Genomic DNA, 8,907 nt, shown 5'->3' on the forward strand with positions numbered 1-8,907 from the left:
ATTTATGGAGTTTTCTTCTTTCTTACTTATCTATATTTTCCTAATTGTGCTATAATGATGATGGATTTCTCACATAATTTGAATGCAGAAATTTCAAATAATTTTTTTTCTAATTCTAAATTCTTATGCAATTTGCCTAAAACCCTCCACCTTGTTCCCAGAGGACTATATAAGCTGCACAAATAATAAATGCAGGTAGATGGATGGATAGAATAGAGAATTATTTCCAAACAATAGCACATTGCAGTCCTGTTGCTACTCACACCACCCTGCCTTATTTAAGAACATCTGTTTTGGGAAAACTCCTGCTAAAATATTTTAAAATGAAATGACTTTATTAATTTTGAATGTCTTTATTTTATTTATTTTTAAGTTCAACGTATTTTAATGCTTTATTTCATAGGAGCTATATAGTGAGCCCATGCCTTAGTCCATTTGGGTTGTTACAGCAAAATATCATAAGCTAGGCAGCTTATAAATGACAGAAATTTATTTCTTAAGTTCTGGAGGCTGGGAAATTCAAGATCAAGGTGTGGGCAGATTTAGTGTCGGGTAAGGGGCTGTTTCCTGGGTTATAGATGGCATTTTCTGGCTATGTCATCGCATGGTAGGACAGAATGAGCTTCCTTGGTCCAGTTTTATAAGGACACTAATCCCATGCATGAGGGCTCTGCCCTCAAGACTTAATCATTTCCCAATAGGACCCTTTCCTAATATCATTACCTTAGAGGTCAGGATTTCAACATATGGATTTTGTGCACACAAACATTCAGACCATAACAGCCCAGTGCATTTTAAGTAGTGCTGCCCACTTTTCAGGGCTACACAAACATAGTAAATGCTCATGGATCTGCAGGTGACTATGGCTTAGCTGATCTAGGTTGGTTTGGCTGGGAAGTCATGCTTCCGGATTCAGGATGGCTGAACTTGACTTCAGGCTTTGGATGGGGTTCTGGTCTACTCCATTTGTGTTTCTTCTAGAATCCAGGATGAAGCAGCAGCAGCTATCTGGGCATGCTCTTCTCATGTCATATCCCTAGAGTACAAAAAATTAAGCCAAATTACCCAAATACATGTATAACTTCTCCTCACTTCCATTGGCCGAAGTAAGTCACATGGCCAAGCTTAAAGTCAGTGGGTCAGGGAAGTATATTCTGTCCCTAGGGAAGGGAAAGTGATTGGATATTGGATAAATCATTATCCTAATTATCATAGTAAATGCGTCTGTGAGTGGGAAGTAACCTACAAATCATTGCATGGAAAACCGCGTGAAAGGAGACTCTAATTTTGGCATTGAGAGAAACCTTAAGCCAGTTCTTGGGTGAGCATTTCCATGTTCTGTTTTTGCCTTAATTACCCCTCTGCTTTCTCTCTCATTTTATTCACTAAATCTTCAAGTAATCTTCATTTGCCCATATATGAGGCCACTACACTATGGTAACAGACACTCTTTGTGGACCCATATGACTATTATGGGCTGAATGTTTCTGTCTCCCCAAAATTCATATGTTGAAATCCTAACCTCCAATATGATAGAATTAAGAGGTAGAGCCTTTGGGAGGTAATTAGTTCATGAGTGGGGAAACCCTCATGTATGGGATTAGTGCCCTTATAAAAGGGATCCCAGAGAGCTCTCCTCACCCTCTTTCTATCATGTGAACACAATGAGAAGACAGTTTACAACCCCGAAGAGGGCCCTCACAGAACCCAACCAAGCTGGTTCCCTGATCTTTGACTTCCAGCCTCCAAAACTGTGAGAAGTAAGTTTCTGTTGTTTATAAGCCACCCAGTCTATGGTGCTTTGTTATAGGAGCCTGAATTGACTTAAGACAATAGCTTTTGATAGGATGAAAAGTATATGTTCTCAACATCACTGGACAACTTCACAAGTCTACCCCCAAGAACAATCAAAATCAGTTGAATCATTCTCCCAAAGAGTAGCTGGCTTAAGGCAAATGAGACGGTGGTCATAGAGAAGCATTTTTCCTCTGTGACCTTGAAGGGCTCCTGTTGTAGCTGAAAGAAAGAAACGTAAGTTAAACACGACCATATTTAATTATTTCCAGGTAAAAATTAAGAATGTCACCAGAAAAAATGCAATCAACCCTCCCTGAGTACTCTTCCTCTGGCATGCTGGTACCAGCCAGGCAAAACCTTTAAATACATCTCTTCTCACTCTCCTCCATCCAGTTGCCAGGGATCACCAACATTCCCGTTTACTCCTTTATCCCTGGTGGTATATAGGTTATATTGCATCATGCATTACACAAAGGGAAAGGATAACATATTTTCTTGACACCTATTTGAATATGCCCAGTGACACAGATAAGAGAAGAGAGAAAAAAATGAAATGAGTGACAAGGAGATCTATTTTGTTTCATGAGACATTCATCAGAGCAGTGACTTTGGGCTGATTCTGGTAAACATAACACAGTTGTAGTTATACAGAAGATAATCTGCATAAATTTGATTTCTTGCCAAGAAGACTTTGTGCATGAGGAGAGAATGCTGTATAACAACATAATTAAAACCTAAGGTGCAGAGTTAGGGGAAGTGAATGCAGTCTTGCCAATTTTGTTAAGGCCAGTCCTTTTGAAGGCTCCTTCCTCTTTCTTTTTCTTTATTCATGAGTACCACAGGGTGGTGACACTCTGAGTCATGTTGAAAAAAGTGAATAGGCAATGTATAAGTGGCAGGTTGGAGGTGAAGGGTCAGAGAGCTTCCCCTATCCCACCCTTCCCACCCCCCAAGCTGGGAAAACAGTTCCTGTCCTTCCTGGCCAAATCATCTCATGTCCTTTCTTCAGTTCCTGAACATCAGAATATCAGAATGAAAAAAGAAAGAGAGAAAGAGAGAAAGAGAGAAAGAGAAGAAAGAAAGAAAGAAAGAGAGAGAGAGAGAGAGAGAGAGAAAGAAAGAAAGAAAGAAAGAAAGAAAGAAAGAAAGAAAGAAAGAAAGAAAGAAAGAAAGAAAGAGAAAGAAAGAAAGAAGGAAGGAAGGAAGGAAGGAAGGAAGGAAGGAAGGAAGGAACCATCTTATTCTGATATTTTCAGTCATCTTTGCCTAATGCATATCTGTCAAACTGAGATCAGAATTTATCTGAATAAGGTAGTTTTTTTCATTTTTAGGGAAAGGAGTACTTTTGGTGAAATTCTATAAATAATAAAAGAAATAGACCATTTGTTATAGATTATTCAAATTCTTGTGTATGTAGCAAACTGTATATTCTATGTGCTGCCTATTGCAAAAATAGGGACTTTGTGCATTTAGAAAGTATGTTATTAGGCTGGACAGCTGGGCAGGTTTAAAACTTTTTTTTAAAGGTTTTTTTTTTTTTTTTTTTTTTTTGCTCAGGCTGATCTCTAACCTAACTTCTCAAGTGATCCTCCTGCCTCAGCCTTCCAAAGTGCTGGGATTACAGGTATGAGCCACTATGTCCGGCTAGGTTTAAAACTTTCAAAGATTTAATCCTAAATTAAAGATAAGAGAGTTAACTAATATATAAAATGAAAATAAAGAGATGCAAAAATAATAATAATTATCACAAAGAATTTGGCGATCAAATAAATATATCCTGCTGAAATTGAGCTATTAAATGAATCAGATATGATTAAATAAAGTTTAAACTTATAAAAATACTTTTAAAACCACCACTTTAATAAAACAACTATTTCTTATCCATAGAAGCACATCATCTTGCCTGACCTCTCAACAGTATTCAACTCAGTTGACCACACCTTCCATCTTGAAATACTATTTTCCTTGCTCTAGAATTACTCAACACTTTTCCAATGTGCAAGTCACCTTTGACAGCTCTACCGCCTCATCAAGGTAGAGCTATTCTAATTATTCTAATTAGAACTATTCTAATGCTGTATAGTTCCTTGCGGCTAAACATGGGCTTTTTTCCTAGTCATTCTGCAATCATTCTATACTATAGCACTAAATACCATCTAAATGCTAATTGCTCACAAATATATAATTTCCAAACATCTATTTTCTGAGTTCCACACATGTATTTTAAACTGTCTATTTGACCCTTCCATTTAGCTTTCTGACAAGATCTCAACTTCTTGTCCAAAATAGATTTTTCAGTTTCCTTCCTAAATTTTCAAGCATAAAAAATAAATGAATGACATCATCATCTATCCAGTGGATTAAGGAAGTAATATGAAGATTGTAGTTATTCCCAATCCATTAGTAAACTTTGTTTTTCCTTCCTCTAGAATATAGCTCAATCTGACTACTTTTCTTCATTTACCAGTTTCATATCTAGTCTAAACCACAGTCATCTCTCTCGCTTGGATTACTTCAATGGTCCTCAAAGTGGTTTCCCTTCATCTACTTTTTCTGAGACAGGCTGGAGTGCAGTGGTGCAATTATGGCTCACTGTAGCCTCAACCTCCTGGGCTCATGCAATCCTTCTGCCTCAGCCTCTTGAGTAGCCGAGGACTACAGGCACGGGCCACTACACCTGGCTAATTTTTTATTTTTATTTTTTGTAGCAATGAGGTCTCACTATGTTGCCTAGGCTGGTCTTAAATGTCTGGGCTCAAGTAATCTTCCTGCCTCGGCCTCCCAAAGTGCTGGAATGACAGGCATGAGCCATCATGCCCAGCCTCCCTTTTTTACTCTTCATTTATTTCAATCCATTTAACCATATAGCACAAGAGTGGTTTTACGATGTAAATGCATCCCTGCCACTCTTCTGCCTGAAAAGCTTCAGTGGCTTCCCTGCAGGTTAGAAAGATAAATCCTGAAGGCACTGCATGACCTGGTCCCTCAGTTTTACCTTTCTTCTCTTACTCATTATATTCCAATCAGTCTGGTCCTTCTTGTACTCCTGTAAAAGAGGAAACATCAAACCCTCCTGTAAAAGAGGTAGCATTGACCCTTTCCCACTTTGGGGTTTCTGTTCCTACTGTTTCCACCTAGGACAGTCTTCCCCTAGTCCTTCCTTGGTTAACTCTGATTCTTCCATCACCTCCTCAGAGGGTGCCCTTATACTTTATGTGTGATAAAATTATAATGACACTGGGATATCTGTTGGGAAGATATATTTATCATAAATATGACATCGTATGTCTAATCTAGATCAAAGCTTTTAATTGAGTCTGCTATCAATTAAAAGTAACTAAATGACTTGTTCTTTTCCTTTCCTTTTTTTTGTGACATGATCTTGCTTTGTCACCTAGGCTAGAGTGCAGTAGTGTGATCGTGGCTCACCACAGCCTCAACCTCCCAGGCTCAAGCAAACCTCCAGCCTCAGCCTCCCAAGTATCTGGGACTACAGGCACACACCGCCATGCCTAGCAAATTTTTTTAAAAATTTTTTTGTAGAGATGAGGTCTCATTATGTTGCCCAGGCTGGTCCCCAACTCCCGGGCTCAAGCAATCCTGCTACCTTGGCCTCCCAAAATGCTGGGATTACAGGCATGAGCCATCATGCCCAGCCATGACTTGTTCTTTTAACTTGTAAGTTGCAGCCAGAAACTCATTGCCTTTACTCAATGAGGCATTACAAAACTTGAATTATGAAAACTAAATATTTTTCAAAAAGGTTTCTTTATAAAGAAAATATGCCAGTAACTGAAAAAGCTTTCCCAAAATACCTTTTTTAAAGAAATAAATTAATATATTAACTCTTAGGTGGAAATAGACATGAGACAAAAAGTAGGCAAAGAGGGTAATCCTTTGAGAGTCCACAGCATGCTTAAAGCCAGAGGTCAAGGCCCTAGCAAAGAGAAGGTTTATTCTACTTCCAGAAAGAGAGGGTAGGCTGATTTTGGCCAGGTCTGGTTGGGGAGTGTTGTGATGAGGTGAATTCGGATCTGATCCAGGCCACTAGCTCCTGCAAAACTGGGATAGTTCCATGCCCACAGTGCATGAGGGCGCTTCTGGGATGGATATAACACGGTTCCTGGGTTCCTGTATCAAACAGGCTCAAGTCCACCCCCAGGGCTGAACTCAATTTTCTAGAGCTATTTACTACACTAATTGAGCTCTTTCTCTCCTCTCTCTCTTCTTTCCTTCCTTTCAATAAATAAATCAGTTTTTGTTTGTTGGTTTGTTTTTCTGGGACTGCCCTACTAGACACTGTAGAGGATATAAAGAAGGTTCCAGCGAGGCCTCAAGCAGGACAGATTAGACCCATGAATACATACTTGTACAGTGTAAGCAAACCATGGTAAAAACCAAAGGAAAAATATACAGGTAAATGAGGGGGGGATGCCTCCGGCTGACTCTATCAGTGAAGATTTCCACAGAGGAGGCATTTCGGGCAGCTCAAAAAAAAGGGGAGGATTTAGCTACACAGAGATGGGGCCTGGAAATGGGAGTAAGAAAGGGCATCAAGGGCAAAGAAAATGGATTTCACCTTTGAAGTGCTTTTTGTTTTTCTCCAGTCTTTCTGGCTGGGTATCCTAGCGAGGGCAGTGCTTCTTAAACTTTAATGTGTAAATGAATTACCTGGAGATCTTGTTAAAGTCCAGATTCTGATCTACCAGGTCTGTGCTAGGTGGGAGGGTCTGTGTTTCTAACAAGCTCCCAGGATGATGCTGAAGCTGCCAGTCCAAGAAGCGCACTTTGAATAACAACATTCTAGGCCTTATGTTTCCAAGATGGGGCAGATGCAGTGGGAAATTATAGGGCCACACATCTGGCTGTGCAGGTCCATGGGGCCTGGAAAGCTTCTGAGGACAGAGCAGCAGTGCTTCTCTCATTGTTAGCCTTTTGGCAGGGGTCAGGGACCATAATAAACAGAAGAGAAGGAGCTGCCCTGCATTTGTAATATAGAAGACCTCTCCATCTCAGACTGCGGGTGGACTGCATCGTTCCATCATCTCCAAACCAACAGCACAAAAACTCTGTGTGGTCACTGACTCACTTGTGTCCTAGCAGAATAAGGGATTCTTTGTTAGCTCAAAGTCTAGCAGTTCTTCTGGCTCTTGGTGGAGACAGAGTAATTTTAACCCAAAAATAGGTCTTTCAAAAATATTGCTGAAATAAAGGAAGCAGTAATCAGGATGGTTCAGTCTACCAAACTCCAAACTTAATACAACAAACCATGTCTGCATTAAGATAGAGGCCTTGCTGCTGCAGAGGGTGGTTAAAACAGCCTTTGTATATTTTTATTTTTCTGCTGGATATTATTCTCTAAGACTTCTAATTCAAGCAATTCTAGAAATAAGGGAAGAAGAGCCATATGTAACTATTTATGACCAAAATTCAGAACTAGTCACATCTTGAGTCATAACTTCATAAACATAAATAATGAAATCTCTAAACTATTAGTCTGCCCTTTTTGAGCTTTTATTTGGAAATACAGTAATAGGTGGAAACACTAGGACATCTGGACAAGAGAAGGTAGAAATTTTTTTAAAGTATTTTCTATGTATATAACATTTTCTGTGTGTGAAAAAAAATGCTATATTCTATCTGTAGAGTAAAATAGGATTGCCTGTGGCAAAGGCAAGGCTTCTAAGAAACAGCTCAGACTGGAAATTCAAAACACACTCTGGGTTTCCCCCTTCCATTTTTCTTGAAGTTACCAAGATGAGTGGTCATGGGATGAAAGTGCAATATTTATTCAGCATTTGCTGTGGGCCAGATACTGTTCTAAGCATATTACATATGTGCTCCCTTTTAATCCTCCAATTACAACTATAAATAGATCTTAATATACCTATTTTAGAGATAAGACAGCTGACAGAAAAGTTGTAGAAGATCATAAAGCAAGGAGTTGGAACAGAATTTCAAACCCACATTCGTCCAATATAAAATCCATACACTTTCTAGCACGGCATGGTGACTCCTAATACCAGATTTCTTGGTGTCTCTTGCTGAGGACAGTTTGCTTCTTGCGGCAGCTGTCCTTATTAGATGTTGAGTTACATAGAAAAGTCTGTGGGATTGGCGACAGGTCAAACTTAAAGACCTTCAAGATTCCTTCCAACCTTTACATACATCCTCCCACCATAGTGCCTTTGTATATGCTATTTTCTCTGCCTGAAATTCTCTCTTTGCCTTTTTTTTTCGCCTATTTAACTACTTCAGATTTATCCTGCAGACCTCAGCTTAACCATTTCTTCAAAACAGTCTTCTTTTCCTTTGTTCTGTTCACTCTTTCTACTACACACTTTTTTTTTTTTTTGACCGAGTCTCACTCTATCACCCAGAATGGAGTACAGTGGCACGATCTCGGCTCACTGCAACCTCCGCCTCCCAGGTTCAAGTGATTCACCTGCCTCAGCCTCCCAAGTAGCTGGTATTACAAGTATGTACCACCACACCCAGCTAATTTTTGTATTTTTAGTAGAGATGGGGTTTCACCATGTTGCTCAGGCTGGTCTCGAACTCCTGACTTCAGGAGTGATCCACCCACCTTGGCCTCCCAAAGTGCTGGGATTATAGCCATGAACCACTGCGCCCAACCTCTACGACACACTTTTAATAGTGCGATGTACCTTTTGATTGTGTAACATATCACAGATGCAATTTTACATTTATGTGTGTGTTCTAAATATCAGATTCCTTATCTCTAAAATGAACTATTTGTCTCCTGTCCCCGATTACTCACCTGAATGATAACAAGTTGTAACTGTTATTTGTTGATTGGCTCTTGCCTCTGTGCTAGGTGTTTGGTGAGGTAATTAAAAATCCTTAAGACTTGTTCTCGGCACTCAAGGAACTAATAATCTGATTGAAAGGGTGTTGCTAAGAAATATAAAATGATTACAGAGCAACCAAGTTCAGGATGTAACCGTATCTTTTGCAAGAAAAAACTGCTTTATTTTGTTTTTTTCCAAGGAGCTATCTCTCCTTCTAATCTATGTCTCACTTATAAACACTGGCATATGAAAGCTGATGCAGTTTCAGGAATAAAGTAATATAATTAGAAAAGTGGAA

This window comes from Nomascus leucogenys, chromosome 22a (assembly GCF_006542625.1).
Source record: "Nomascus leucogenys isolate Asia chromosome 22a, Asia_NLE_v1, whole genome shotgun sequence".
Lineage (NCBI taxonomy): Eukaryota > Metazoa > Chordata > Mammalia > Primates > Hylobatidae > Nomascus > Nomascus leucogenys.